This window comes from Pelodiscus sinensis, chromosome 4, assembly GCF_052426305.1.
Source record: "Pelodiscus sinensis isolate ZL-2025 chromosome 4, ASM5242630v1, whole genome shotgun sequence".
Lineage (NCBI taxonomy): Eukaryota > Metazoa > Chordata > Testudines > Trionychidae > Pelodiscus > Pelodiscus sinensis.
Window position 1 is genome coordinate 55,666,766 of NC_143055.1, and position 13,604 is coordinate 55,680,369.

Here is a 13,604-nt window from a genome sequence, read left to right on the forward strand (position 1 = left end):
AACTAGTGGGAGGCTAGCCCTTCCCAGGTTCTCCTGGTGGCCACTCTGGCCAACACCAGGGAAACTCTTCTGCCCCCCTCCCGGCCCCGGAGCCCTGAAAGGGCCACAGGCTGGCTACAGTGTTTGTGCCAGTTGCAAGCCTGCCAGCACCCAGCCAGCAGACCCTGCACCTGCCACAACATGAGCCAGCCACCCGATGCCACCCAGCCCTCCTCCTCTTCCCGGGACCAGGCTGGCGGCTCCCAGGAGCCTGCCCGGGGCCGCAAGAGGCGGACACCCGCTTGGTCAGGTGCAGAGATCGTGGACCGCATCCAGGTTTGGGGGAAGCCTCCAATGTCCACCATCTCCACTCTAGCTACAGGAACACGGCTGTGTACAGCCGCATGGCTGCCAGCCTGGCCGCCAGAGGCTACCAGCAGAGCTGGGAGCAGGTCCGCTGCAAAATTAAGGACCTGCGGCAGTCGTACTCCTGGGCCTGCCAGCCAGGGGCCGACCCGGAGGCATGCCCCCACTTTGAGACCCTGGACCTCATCCTGGGGGCTCACGCCGTCCATGTCCCCCGGGTGGTGATCGACCCCGGGGCAGAGGGACCCGTCCTGGACACCGAGGAGGAGGAGCCGGAGGACGCCGAGAGCCAGGAGCCTGCTGGGAGCCTACCCAGGACCCCCAAGGAACCCCACAGAGCACATCGCCTGTGTTGTCCGAGGCCGGGGAGGGCTCCACATGTGAGTACCATCATGCTCCCCTTATGTATACAGGGGGTGGGGGGAGAGGGAGCCCAGGGACCGTGCGCCTGGGCCTTGCCCACCATGGAGCAGCAGCTGGATGTCATGCAGGGGCCCTGGCCTTGCAGGGGGGGGCTGGGTTTCACCCACCTTGTCCCCAGGGAGAACTGACCGCTGCTTTTGTTTCACCACAGCCGCAGCACCTGGGACTGCAGGGCGCACCACCCCACCTGCAACAGCCACCCATGCCCGGGCCAGCAGGTGTGCCAGGAACCAGGAGGACTACCAGCGGTGGCACTTCCAGTTCCTGGAGCAGCTGCTCCGCAACCAGGAGCACTGGGTCCGGGAGGACCTTTGGCTGTGCCAGCGGAGTTTGGAGGCGCCGGAGGAGCAGGGCCGTGCCCTCAGAGGCCACCTCCAGACCCTGGTCGACCGGTTCCTGCCTCCTCCTGCTCCAGCTCCTGCGGCTGCCCCAGCTCTCGCTACTCCTCCTGCCCCTGCTCCTCCTGCCCCTGCTGCCCCTGCTCCCCCTCCCGCTTCCTCCACACCCCCCGTCCCTCCTGCCCCACCCTCCACACTCATTCCCCCCCGATGCCCCCGCATCCGCAGTGCTGCGAGACAGGAGAGCCAACCGGACCCCCAACCCTGAGCTTTCCCTTCCCTTCCTCCCCTTCCACCCCCTTCCAGCTCCCTCCTCCCAGGTTTCCCCCTCCCTGCTCCCACCTTCACTCCTCCCTCTCCCCACCCCAGTTATGTAAAATAAAAAGAGATTTTTTTTGGCCAAAACAGGTGTTTTTATTTGTCATTAGGAAGGAGGGTTAGGGAGAGGAAAGGGGAAGGGTGGGAGGGTGGAAGAAGGCCCCAGTGGGGCATGCAGGGAGAGTTTAGTCCTCCTCCTCCACCTGGAAGCTCTCCCGCAGGGCTTCCCGGATCCGGACGGCCCCCCGCTGGGCTTCCCAGACGGCGGCGGTGCGGGGCTGAGCGTAGTGGCCAGCCATGCGGTCAGCCTCAGCCATCCAGGCTGGCAGGAAAGCCTCCCCCTTTCGCTCGCACAAATTGTGCAGCACACAACATGCTGCCACCACGGGAGGGATGTTGTGCTCTGCGAGGTCGAGACGGGTGAGGAGGCATCTAAATCGGGCTTTCAGTCGCCCGAAGGTCCCCTCAATCATGATGCGGGCCTTGGTCAGCATCGCATTGAAGGCCTGGCGGGAGGGGTTGAGGTGACCCGTGCAGGGCTTCATGAGCCAGGGCTGTAGGGGGTAGGCCGCATCCCCCACCAGGCACATGGGCATGTCCACGTTACCGACCCTGATGTGGCGGTCGGGGAAGAAGTCCCGGCCTGCAGCCTCTGGCACACGGAGGAGTTGCGGTACACCCGTGCGTCATGTGCCTTGCCGGACCAGCCCACATTAATGTCTGTGAACTGTCCCCGGTGGTCACACACGGCCTGCAGGAGGACGGAGAAGTACCCCTTTCGGTTCACGTACTGGGAGGCCTGGTGTTCCGGGGCACAGATGGGGATGTGCGTCCCATCGATGGCCCCCCTGCAGTTGGGGAAGCCGAGGGCGCCGAACCCCCGAATGACGGTGTCCAGGTCGGCGAGGCGGACCACCCTGCGGAGCAGCACCCGGTTGATGGCCTTGACCACCTGCAGAGAGACACAGCAAAGCGTGAATCACTGGGGCGCCCAGGTGGCTGGGAGTGTTCGTGCCCTGGCAGTGCCCCGCGCCCCACTCCCGGAAGCAACCCCCCCCGGGCGGCATGTAGTACGGCCAGGACAGACCGACCCCTCCGGTGCGGGGCACTTTCGCCTCCTCCTCCCCCTCCCCCCCGTTTTCCCTGGGGCGGCCCATCCCCTCCTTGACGCTCCCCTCCCCCCTGGCCCAGTGGCTGGCGAGTGCCGCTCCGACGGTGGATCTCCCCACGGCGAACTGGTTCCCGATGGATCGGTAGCTGTCCGGTGTGGAGAGCTTCTAGAGGGCGATGGCCACACGCTTCTGGAGGGGGATGGCGGGCCTCATGCAAGTGTCCCTTCTGCGCAGAGCAGGGGCGAGCCATTCGGGAATGAGAGGAATAAGAGATCCTCCGGAAAAGGGCTTTATTCCGGAGGATCGCGCCAGTCTAGACGCTTTTTTTCCGGCTTTTCCCCAAGCCGGAAAAAAAGCGGCGGACATGTTTATTTAAATCCGCGGGGGATATTTAAATCCCCCGCGGATTTCCCTATGCTGACTTACCTGCTTTGCATCCCTTTTCCGGAATTTGGGGCCAGTCTAGACGTAGCCCCAGTGTCTAGTGGGTTCAAAACTCTGCTTCAGGTGGTCCAGGGGCCTACGTCACCAGCATCCCAGAATGCACTCATCTATCCTCCCCCTTGCATGACATCAGCAGGAGGCAGTCCGCTCTTGTTTTTTTTATCCATAGCAGGGTGAACATAGAGCCAGTGTGCAGGAAAGCATCATCATGCGCATGTGTGTTGTGGTGCGCCTCAGGGCACTGTGCTTCAAGAGTGTACGTATGTTGTTCCACCAGAAAGAGCACAAGGATGGAGCTCAGCGTAGCACTGAGCCCCTGCTCAGGCAAGGCCTGGCACTCATGCTGGCGCATCTGCCAGTCAATCCTCTGGATACAGTGCAATTCTGGGTCTGGCGCTCAGAGACGAGTTTAGACTGGTGGGGCTGCATTGTGATGCAAACGTGGGATGATCATCATTGGCTGTAAACTTCTGCCTGCGCGATGCTATATAACTAGAACTGTGCAAATGGCTTTTCCTTGCCCTAAGGCACCAGGATACCCATATGAGACCTGCTTTGACCATGGAGAAGTACGTGGTAATTACCCTATGAAAGCTTGCTACACCAGACAGGTGCTACTTAGATCTCACGGTGGGGAGATCTATAGTTGGATCTGTTGTCATAGAACATCAATACATCAATAACGTTCTGCTACACAGGATTCTGACTCTGGGAAACGTGGACACCATAAGGGATGGTTTTGCCGCGATGGGCTTCCCTAACTGCAGTAGTGCCATAGATGGCACATACATCCCCTCAGGGCCCCTGAATACTTTGCCACAGAATATATCAACCGCAAGAGGTACTTCTACATGGTGTTGCAGGTACTCGTGGATAACAAGGGCATTGACATCATCATGGGATGGTTGGGAAAGGAGCATGATGTGCACATCTTTTGGAACGCCTGCCTCTTCTGAAAGATGCACACCAGAATTTTTTTCCCTGACCAGACAATCAGAAATGGAGAGGTGGACATGCCAATAGTGATCCTGGGCGACATAGCCTACCCCTTGCTCCCATGGCTCATAAAGCCCTACATGGGCAACCTGGACTCCAGCAGGGAGGAGTTCAATAACAGATTGAGCAAGTGCAGAATGGTGGTGGCATGTGCATTTGGATATTTAAAGGGGTAGGTCAGGAGTCTCTTGATTCACCTGGACCTCAGTGAACGCAACATTCCCTTTGTACTGGCAGCACGTTGTGTACTCCATAACATGTACAAGAACAAGGAGAAACTTATCTGGCAACGTAGGGGGTTAAGGCAGAGCACCTAGCCAGAGAGTTTGAGCAGCTGAACACCAGTGCAATTAGGAGAGCACAGCAAGGAGTAGTGCAAATCAGAGATGCCTTGAAAAATAGTTTTATGCAAGGCCTCTTTTGAAACTCTTCCAGGTGGCTCTCCACAAGTTATCCCTGGATTCCCTGTGTTTCCCTTTAATCACCCACCTCACCACTGCAGTTCAACCAATAAAGAGGCTGTTGTTCAATGAATGAAGAGGTAGCCCAATACCATACCTCAGCACTGCCTTTCAATGAGGAGATATATTCCTCCTTCCGAATACTGGTGTACTCCTCAACGGCATTGCACAAAGATCCCTTCAGTCAGGAGGGAGAGTGATTTTTGGAATTTTGTAGCCTAACTCCCTATATTAAATAGGTCAAGGAAGTGCTGCAACCTCGCCTGACATTCATTCTTAAGGGGGTCTCTGAATTTCATCTGAACCAATTGACCAACCTGCTGGTCTTTTTCCTGAAGCCGCATTTGGTTCAGGCTATGTCTAGACTGCAGGCTTCTTTTGGAAAAAGCTTGTCCAGAAAAGAGTGTCCACATAGCCAAAGTGCATGGAAAAAGTGATCTGCTTTTTCGAAAGATATCATCCACACTGATTGGATGCTTCTCACATTTAAGCTGTGATTACTATGGACAGTGGCCATCTTTTTCCTCTTTCCTCCTCTTCCGAAAGAACTCCCTCTTCTTCCTTGAGCAGTGTCCCATGGGTGCTCCACTGTAGGTGTCGGGCTTGTCCCGGCACTGCAGGTCGGAGATCTTTTCCAGCCGTAGTCTGCCGGGCTGCGCATGCGCCAAGTGCGGCTTGTGGCTTTTCGCGCCATTTGAGTGTGTGCGGTCCGGCTCCCGCCAGTTCCTCCTGACCGTCCTCGGCCGTGGACAGACTGATCACTCTCTTGTCAACTCCTGTTATATAGAGACACAGAGAGAGCTTATTCTTAGTCTTTATATATGGTTATAAGTTTTAGTTATAGTTCTTAGTTATTATAGTTAATAGTTTCGGTTTTTTTTAAATTTCTTCAATAGTTATTACTTTCTGTAAATAGTTCAATGCCTGGGTTTAAAAAATGTGGCGAGTGCTGCGAGGCAATGCCTGCTTCCGACGGCCATTCTCTGTGTATCAGGTGTCTCGGGGAAGGCCACATACCCCAAAAATGTCGCCATTGTTCAAAGCTCGCAGCCAAAGCAAGAAGAGATCGGGACATGCGATTGAAGATCCTCTTATTTGACAAAGCCCTGCAGCCCCAAGCCCAACAACCGAAGGGGCATTTAGAACAAACCAAGAAGATGAAGAAGAGACCATCTCCAGCACGATCCCTTCCACCTTCACGGGTGAGCGTTGGCAATAAGCCAGGGACCTTGGCGGCATCTGTCACACGCGGCGCTGCAGAGCCAAAAGATAGCCAAAGTAAGTCGGCTCCAAGCCCCTCCATATCGGGCTCCACAGTCTCAGCCGTTCCCTCGGTCTCCAAACTGCCTCCAGGGACCTCCACGGCGCTGAGAACCTCTCCCAGTGCGGGACACTCCTCAGAACCGAGCTGCTCCCCGACACCAACTCACTCCTTGACGTGGGCTCCAGCACCGAGCCACTCCTCAGCATAGGAGTGATCGTCAGCACTGACTCATACTCTGGCACGATCGCCAGTTCAGAGCCGCTCTTCGCCCCGGGCACACATGGCACCGAGACATTCCTCGCCTCTAAGACAACCGGCACTGAGACCACCAGCACAGAAACGCTCTGTGACACCTGAGCGACCTTCGTCTCCTACAAGCTCCCTGGCACCGAGTCGATCGTCAATGCCGAGGAGTCTTTCAACTCCTTCACACTCGCCGGCAACAAGACACCGATCACCAGTGAGGCGTTTGCCGGTGCCGAAACGTCTCTCTCTCCTGAGACGTTTTCCAGCACCAAGTTGTCCTTTGGCACTGGACCGATCGTCGGCACAGAGGCGTCCCTCTCTATCAAGGCATTCGCTGGGACTGAGACGTCCCTCCCCTTTGAGACGCTCTCCAGAACCAAGGCGATCCTCTCCCTCCAAACGCCACTTGGGACCATCACGATCGCTGGCACCGACACGCTCTACATTGGCACGCCCCTCGGTATTGGAGGGCACTTCGGCACCATCTTCTTCAGTACCAGTGGAGATAATTCCTCATACAGCACTCTCCACTCCAACTTCCTCTCCACTGGAACAGATGTTGGCATTACCTACCCATCACAGAACCAAGAAACTACTTTCTATGTCACCAAGCCCAGAATTCTCGCCTGAAGTACGGTCACCATCCCCAGAGTACTCTGGGTACTCCCGTACTGGCCATGCTTCTCCACAATCAGGACATCACTACCGTCATGAACGTCGGTCATCCAGCTATACCACCTATTATAGAGAGAGGTCACGGACTCCAAGATCACCCACGCTTTTAACCTATTCTGACTATTATAGACGGTACTGGTGTTCCGCATCGCCCTATCATCACCATAGGTCGTCGTCTCATCACCACTGGTTGCCTCATGTGCACTCCCGTTCCTCTCTTACCGGGGAGCATCCTGCTCCTCCCCCATCTTCAAGACCACCAACTCCGTCAGGGTCTCCTTCACACACTCGAGCTACACAACAACTTCTTCCCACTCAAGATCCTGAACTGAGGACGTGACCTACTATATGCATTCTCCCCCACACCTTTCAATACCCAGAGTCGTGGAGAAAATTATCCGAGATGGAGCCACGGTGATCCTAATAGCCCCCTCTTGGCCACAGCAGATGTGGTATCCTTACCTCCATCGTCTGTCGATACGTCCTCCATATCCTTTACCGATACAACACGATCTGCTTTCACAGAATCACCGCTCCCTACTCCATCCGCAGGTAGACCATCTCGCACTGACAGTGTGGTACCTAGTTGGTTCCAACAGTCAGAAATAGCATGTTCGCAATCTGTCAAACACATATTACTAAACAGTAGAAAATCATCTACACCAAACATTTTGACACGGGGACCAGTAAATCCATTCACGAACTTTTGGAGTACCAGTAACATTCATTTGCATGTTTGCATATTCATTAATCAAATGATGAATATTCAAATAAGTTGTTTCTGATCCTCTCAAAGCCCCCAGTGCCAGCTTCAGCAAAGCTTTTGATATGGTCACCCACAATATTCTTGCCAGCAAGTTAAGGAATATGGATTGGATAAATGGAGTGTAAGACAGACAGAAAGCTGGTTAGATCAGGGTTCCCCAACCTTTTTACTTTACTTTAGTTGGAACCCTTTTTTTTCAATACTGTTTTTTGCAGCCCAAAAATATAAACACATAGAAAACAAACTGAGAAAATACCAGACATATAACATGTCTGGTATTTTCTCATTAGGTAAGTTTTATTATTACTAGATGTATCAGTTTGTAGTTTCGAACTGCCTGGCTGGTAAATGTGCTCAGACTGCGTGAGTGTGACTACCAGCCAGACAATTCGCAACTACAGAGAGGGTGTGGAGGGGGGGCACAATAGAATCCCCGGGCTGGACTCACTCGTGGTTTATGGGGGAGGAAGGGGGAAAGAGGGGCAGTGCCCGGAGGTCCGCATATGGCCGGGTCAGTCCCGCTCCCCACTGGCCGATTTGATCCTCCCGCTGTGCCTCTGGGCAGCCCCACTTCTCCCAGTCCCCTCCCAGACAGCCAGTTCTCCCCCGCTTCTCCTCCCAATCTCCCTTGGCCAGTCCCGCTGCCTGCATCCAGCCCTACTTCCAGCAGCCGCTTCTTCCCCCGCCCAGCTCCCTACCCCCGACCTCGCACCCCCCCCGGCAGCCCTGCTTATGCCAGCCCCCCAATCTCTCACAGACAGCCCCGATGCCCCAGGCAAGCCCTACTTCCAGCAGCCGCTTCTCCTCTACTCCTCTTCCCAATCTCCTCTGGCCAGCTCCCTGCCCATCTCTGCTTCTGCCGGCTGCCCCTCCCCCAATCTCCTTGGCCTGCCCTGATTCCCCTGTCCAGTGCTGCTTCTTATGGCCGGCTCTCCCCTCCTCCTCCTCCTCTTCCCCGCCTGCACCACACAGGCACTCTGGGAGCCCAGAACACCCCGGCAACCACTTTTTTCCTGCAGCCCGGTACCGGGCCACGGCCCATAGTTTGGGAAACGCTGATCTATGCGAACTACTTACTTCTCAAAATGGTCTCACTTCTCATCATGGTGCTTCCAAATCGGCCTGGATCCAAGTTCTGCACCAATACAGTGCATCCTAGACTACCTGGTGCATCTCAAAAATTTTGGCCTGACCTGTGCTTCCATTAAAGTACATGTTGCCGCAATAACCGCCTTTCACCAACCTGTCAGTATTCTCCCATCTGATAATGAAAAGGTTCCTGAAAGGAATGGCCAACTTGTATCCACATCATACCCAACCTGCAGACCCTTGGGATTTTGAAATGGTCCTGAATGCTTTGACGTGCAAACCTTTTGAACCGTTAGCAACGTGTGACCTTAATAACCTATCCAGGAAGGTCATTTTCTTGCTGGCAATTATCTCTGCAAGGAGAGTCGGAGAACTAGCTGCTCTATCAACCTCACCTCCCTATACGATATTCACCCACCAAAGAGTGATATTGCAACCGCAACCGCGTTTTCTCCTCAAAGTGATCTCCCGTTTTCACATCAACAAGCCTATAGTTTTGCCTATCTTCCACCCCAAACCACACCCTTCACCTGAGCATTCGCGCCTACACACTTTGGATGTCAGACAAGTGCTGGCCTTCTATATCAAAAGAACCAGACCCTTTCAAAAGGCAGACTCACTACTAATATCGATAGCAGAATGCTCTAAGGGCCATCCATTGTTCACGCAACGCATCTCCTCCGTTATTGTGCAGTGTTTAAGGAGTTGCTATAACCTGCGAAACAAACCACTGTCCACTCGACTCGGGCTGTTGCAATGTCCACTGCTTTCCTCAAGGGAGTTCCATTGAGAGATATTTGTAGGGCTGCCACTTGGTCTTCCAACTTAACCTTCGCTACACATTACGCCATCCCCAATCTCCTAATACCAGATTCAGCGGTGGCGTCAGCGGTGTTATCCTCGGTTATGGCACATTAGCTCTGACCCTCCTCCATTCGTGAGCTACTGCTGTGCATCCACCTACAGTGGAGCACCCAGGGAACACTGCTCGAAGAAGAAGAAGAAGTTACCTTGTGCAGTAACGATGGGTTCTTCGAGATGCATGTCCTGTGGGTGCTCCATGACCCGCCCTCCTCCCCTCTTCGGAGTGTCTCTATTTTATGTCTTTCAGATCAAGAGGCAGCAGGAACTGGCGGGAGCCGGACCGCGCACACTCAAATGGTGTGAAAAGCCACGAGCTGCACTTCGCGCACGCGCAGTCCGGCAGACTACAGTTGGAAAAGATCTCTGATCTGTGGCGCTGGGACAACACCGACACCTACAGTGGAGCACCCAGGGACACACATCTCGAAGAACCATCGTTACTGCACAAGGGGAGTAACTTCTTCTTCCCTGTCCACACGCATCTTTTTCTGAAAGAGCTTTTTCAGAAAAAGGCTTCTTCCTTATTGTCACAGTCTGCGCCTGCCCTCAGATCTACAGCCGTGTCATCATTGGGGTCAAGGCATAAATGCCCATCTCCCCTCAATCCCGAAGTGCTCCACCCTCTACCGTGGAGTACCCAGTTCATAAGGTCTTTTCCCTCTTTCTTTTGCCTTTTTCTCTCGTTTATAGCGCTCCCGGTATCCGGTCTCACCGGATGTCCGCTAGCCACTAGCCTCCGCCATGGGGCCATCCAACAGAGGGTAGGGGTACCTGGGCCCTCCCTCATGCCAAGTCCCATCCCAGGACCCTAAGGATAGGGACGAGACTCCCTGCCTGGTTGGTGGGGCATCGGCCTTAACTCACCAACTCTTGAGCGACCTTCCGGCTCCATCGCTCAGTCCTGGGTCACTTCCTCTCCTCTGTCACGTCCCTTCCTTGGGTCCGTTTCCCGGTGGTTCACCATCTTTTCCCGTGGACCCCGCTCCTTGCTGAGGCACTGCACGCCCTTCCTTGGGCTGCTGCACGCCCCCTTTCTCGGCGCTCTCCCCTCCTTCTCTCTGCATGCTCCTCTTCTCCTCCTTCAAGGGCCCCTCCGGGCCTCCTTTATACTCCGCGCTGCTTTCTGACGCCAAGCCCCCCTGGCGCCTCCCCTGACGTCATCCTGTGCCTCGGCCTTGCCCCTCGGGGCGGCCCCAGAGCAGGCGGCACACGTCTGCCACGTGGCTATGGTTTCCCCACAAAAAGCCGCTGCAGGGCTTTTAGAAGTGTGAGGCTCGGGAACCGCTGTGGCAGCAGCGGCGGCGGTGGCGATGGCTGTACCCGCAACCCCGTCACACTCATAGAAAGAGGTTTACCAATGTCGGAAAACCTCTGTTCTTTCGATTTTTTTTTTTTAAAGATTGCGATTGCAGTGTGGACATAAGTGAAGTTTTTTCAGAAAAACAGCCGTTTTTCCAAAAAACCTCTGTAGTATAGACATAGACCCAGGAAGTAAGGAAATTATATATACTACCTATCTCCAAGATGCTCTTTTATTATATTTACAAAAATTGTCACTCCATCTGTTTATAGCCACATCTGGGCATTCTTAGGTGAATCTTTCTCCTTGCAGACGATATCAAAATTGATATTGCACTGTCTATTGCCAAGTTACCAGTTGGTTGGGAAGTCTTCATGTTTGTAATCTGCATTCAACATCATCCTCTGCCTTCTTCAGAAATGTGCCAGCTTCTGAGAACTGCAAGATAGCAATGTGGATACATCGACTGTTATCAAACATTGTAGATTGTATTTAGTGGGTAAAGCCAAGAGTGCTGGAACTGTAGGAACCAGCGGGGCCATTCTCACCCACTCTTAAACATGGGTGTAATTTGTGGACAGGGGTTGCATTGCCTCTCCTCCCCCACAACTGCAAGCCTTGGACAGGCATAGAGTGATGATAAGGTGATGAGCTTCCTACCCGCAAAACACAGCCCTTGCCTGCGGAGCCAGCCTGTTCCTGACGAGGTGGGCTCAGATGGGCCTTAACTACCCTTCGCTACAAGGCCCCACCCCTCTCCATGGATTTACCCCTGCTCCTCATTTTTCCCATGAGGCCCCACCCCCTGGCTAGACCAGAAGTCAGAGCCAGGAGGAGTAAGAGCTGCCTAGGGAGCACAGGCCACTATGGGGAGCCCTGGATCTTCACCTGCCCAGGACTACACTCCAAGGGATGGGGTCACTGGCTATGGACTTCTCTTAGGCCCTTGGTCCACAGCTGGTGGAAGCTCAGGTGTCCCTCACAGCAACCTGGGCTCTCTTGGTGACTCTTACCATGGCCCGGCTCTGGTTTCTTCCCCAGTCAGGGGGCAAGACCTTAGAGGAATGAGGTGGGGCAAGAGGACAGGACCTAATGGCACTGCCACTTCTACCAATATTCTCACACTCCTGGGTAGAGCAGATTTCCAATTCAGGATACCAGTACTACAACCGCTATTAGACTGATGCATTTGAAATTCCTTGTTTCCATCATCCTGAGGGGTATGTAGTCTGCCTGAATAGTAAGATGGACATTAACATGTACTTGGAGAGAACAGCTCTATACCCTACAGTACTTGTGGATCTTTGAGATGTAGTCAATGTGGACCATAAAAGCTGCATTTCGTCTCTGGTTTTGGACTTTGAATTGTGAGGAAATGGAAGGAGGCTTGGGGCTGCTCCAACTTTAATACCCTGGCATAGGAACATAAGGAGGGTGGGATATGTGCATCGCATTGAGGGGAATGCTGTTCAAAACAATACAACCTTAAGCAAGCTTATCCACAGAGTAATCCATACTGACCACAATATCTTGAAGAACCAAAGGTACTGCATGGTAAAGGAACATTTTTTTTAATCTTCATTAGATAATTACAAGGTTAAATTCATGTTCCTGAATTCATTACTTTTGATAAAAGGGGGAGAAATAAACCTTTTAAAAATTGACATTAAGCCACTTTCACTAAAGAGCACGTTAAAAGCAAATTCCTCATAGTTTGAATCTAATCATGAATTGTTCTGGCTCCATCAAAATTGTTGGGTTTCTTTGCTTTTTGTTTTTTGTTTACAAAAGATTGCTATTTGTACCCTTGAATCGGAAAATACAAAATCCTTAAATATATTGAAGCTGTTTCTGCTCCTAATTATGTCAATAGTAAAGAAGATTTTACAGTCAGTCTGTATAATATGATAGTACAGGCCATCCTCGCTATAAGTCCAAAAAACATTCCAAAATATTTAGACTTATAGCAAAACAACTTAAAGCGGGGAATTTTTTTCCTGCGGCTGACTTCCATTTGCACCAGTTGGGTTTTTTTGGTGTGACTTAAGAGCAGGGAATGGGAGGATTTATAACATACCAGTTCCTACAAGTGTCAATGACTTTAGTGCGGAACGGATGTATAGCGGGGCAATTTATAACAGGGATACCCTGTAGTTGACTTTGATTCTGTAGTAGGGAAGGTTGAGGGCAAGCCATCAATAATGAAAGTGTTAGTTATTTGCTCTCGTTTTACCTTATGTTAAGTTTAAAATATAATGGAAATATTTCAGAAAAGAGTATATGAGCAGAAAACAAAAGGGCATGTCTCCACTACAGAGATCGATCTTCTAGCGTTCGATTTAGCAGGTCTAGTGTAGACCCCCAAATTGAATGCTGAAGGCAGCCCCTCCCAGCATCCGGTACTCCTCCATCTGTGAGGAGTAAGGGAAGTAGGTGGGAGCATGTGCTCCCGTCGGCCTCTTGCAGTGTAAATGCTGTGGCGGCTCTGCTTAAGGTAAGCCAAATCCAGCTACATAAGGCGTACCTTAAGCTGACCTACCTGGTCTATTGTAGATTAGGACAAAGTGTAGTAAGATTTCTACCTCTTCTGCTTTGTGGAGAATTCACAGTAATTCTGTTTACCTTCATAGAACAGTGTGCATGCATGAATGTGATCTTACTTTGAAGTCATAATGAGACAATATTTCTTTAACCATCTTTTTCCTTGTTTTTAGATACCCAAACCCCTGTAGTATCGTTTGTGTGTCATCACAAAGTCTTAAGCGTTTTTATTAGACTGCAGATTCTCATCTTTTAGGTGTGTTTTTTTAATTGTAATAATGACAATCAGTTGCCATATAATATATTTTACATTTCCAGCCAGTCAGTTAAGTCAAAAAATAAACGGAGTCTTAACAAAGCAATGAAAAGTTGTGGTAGGATGACGTTTCTGTATGAACTTTTTATTGCAAATGACAGATAAT

At 52.4% G+C, this 13,604-nt stretch overlaps 1 protein-coding gene across 9 annotated transcripts in view; it reads left to right on the plus strand.

Annotated features, from left to right (window-relative positions):
- The window catches only part of SLC7A2 (solute carrier family 7 member 2), a 109,439-nt gene that overhangs the window by 60,684 nt on the left and 35,151 nt on the right, over positions 1-13,604 (plus strand). For 3 of the 9 annotated variants that reach the window (XM_075931179.2, XM_075931178.2, XM_075931181.2), the window contains exon 2: positions 13,356-13,438. The exons of the other annotated variants lie outside the window; for them this stretch is intronic. The gene's annotated coding sequence lies outside the window, so the exon portion shown is untranslated. The remainder of the gene's footprint in view (positions 1-13,355; positions 13,439-13,604) is intronic. 9 annotated transcript variants of the gene reach the window in all.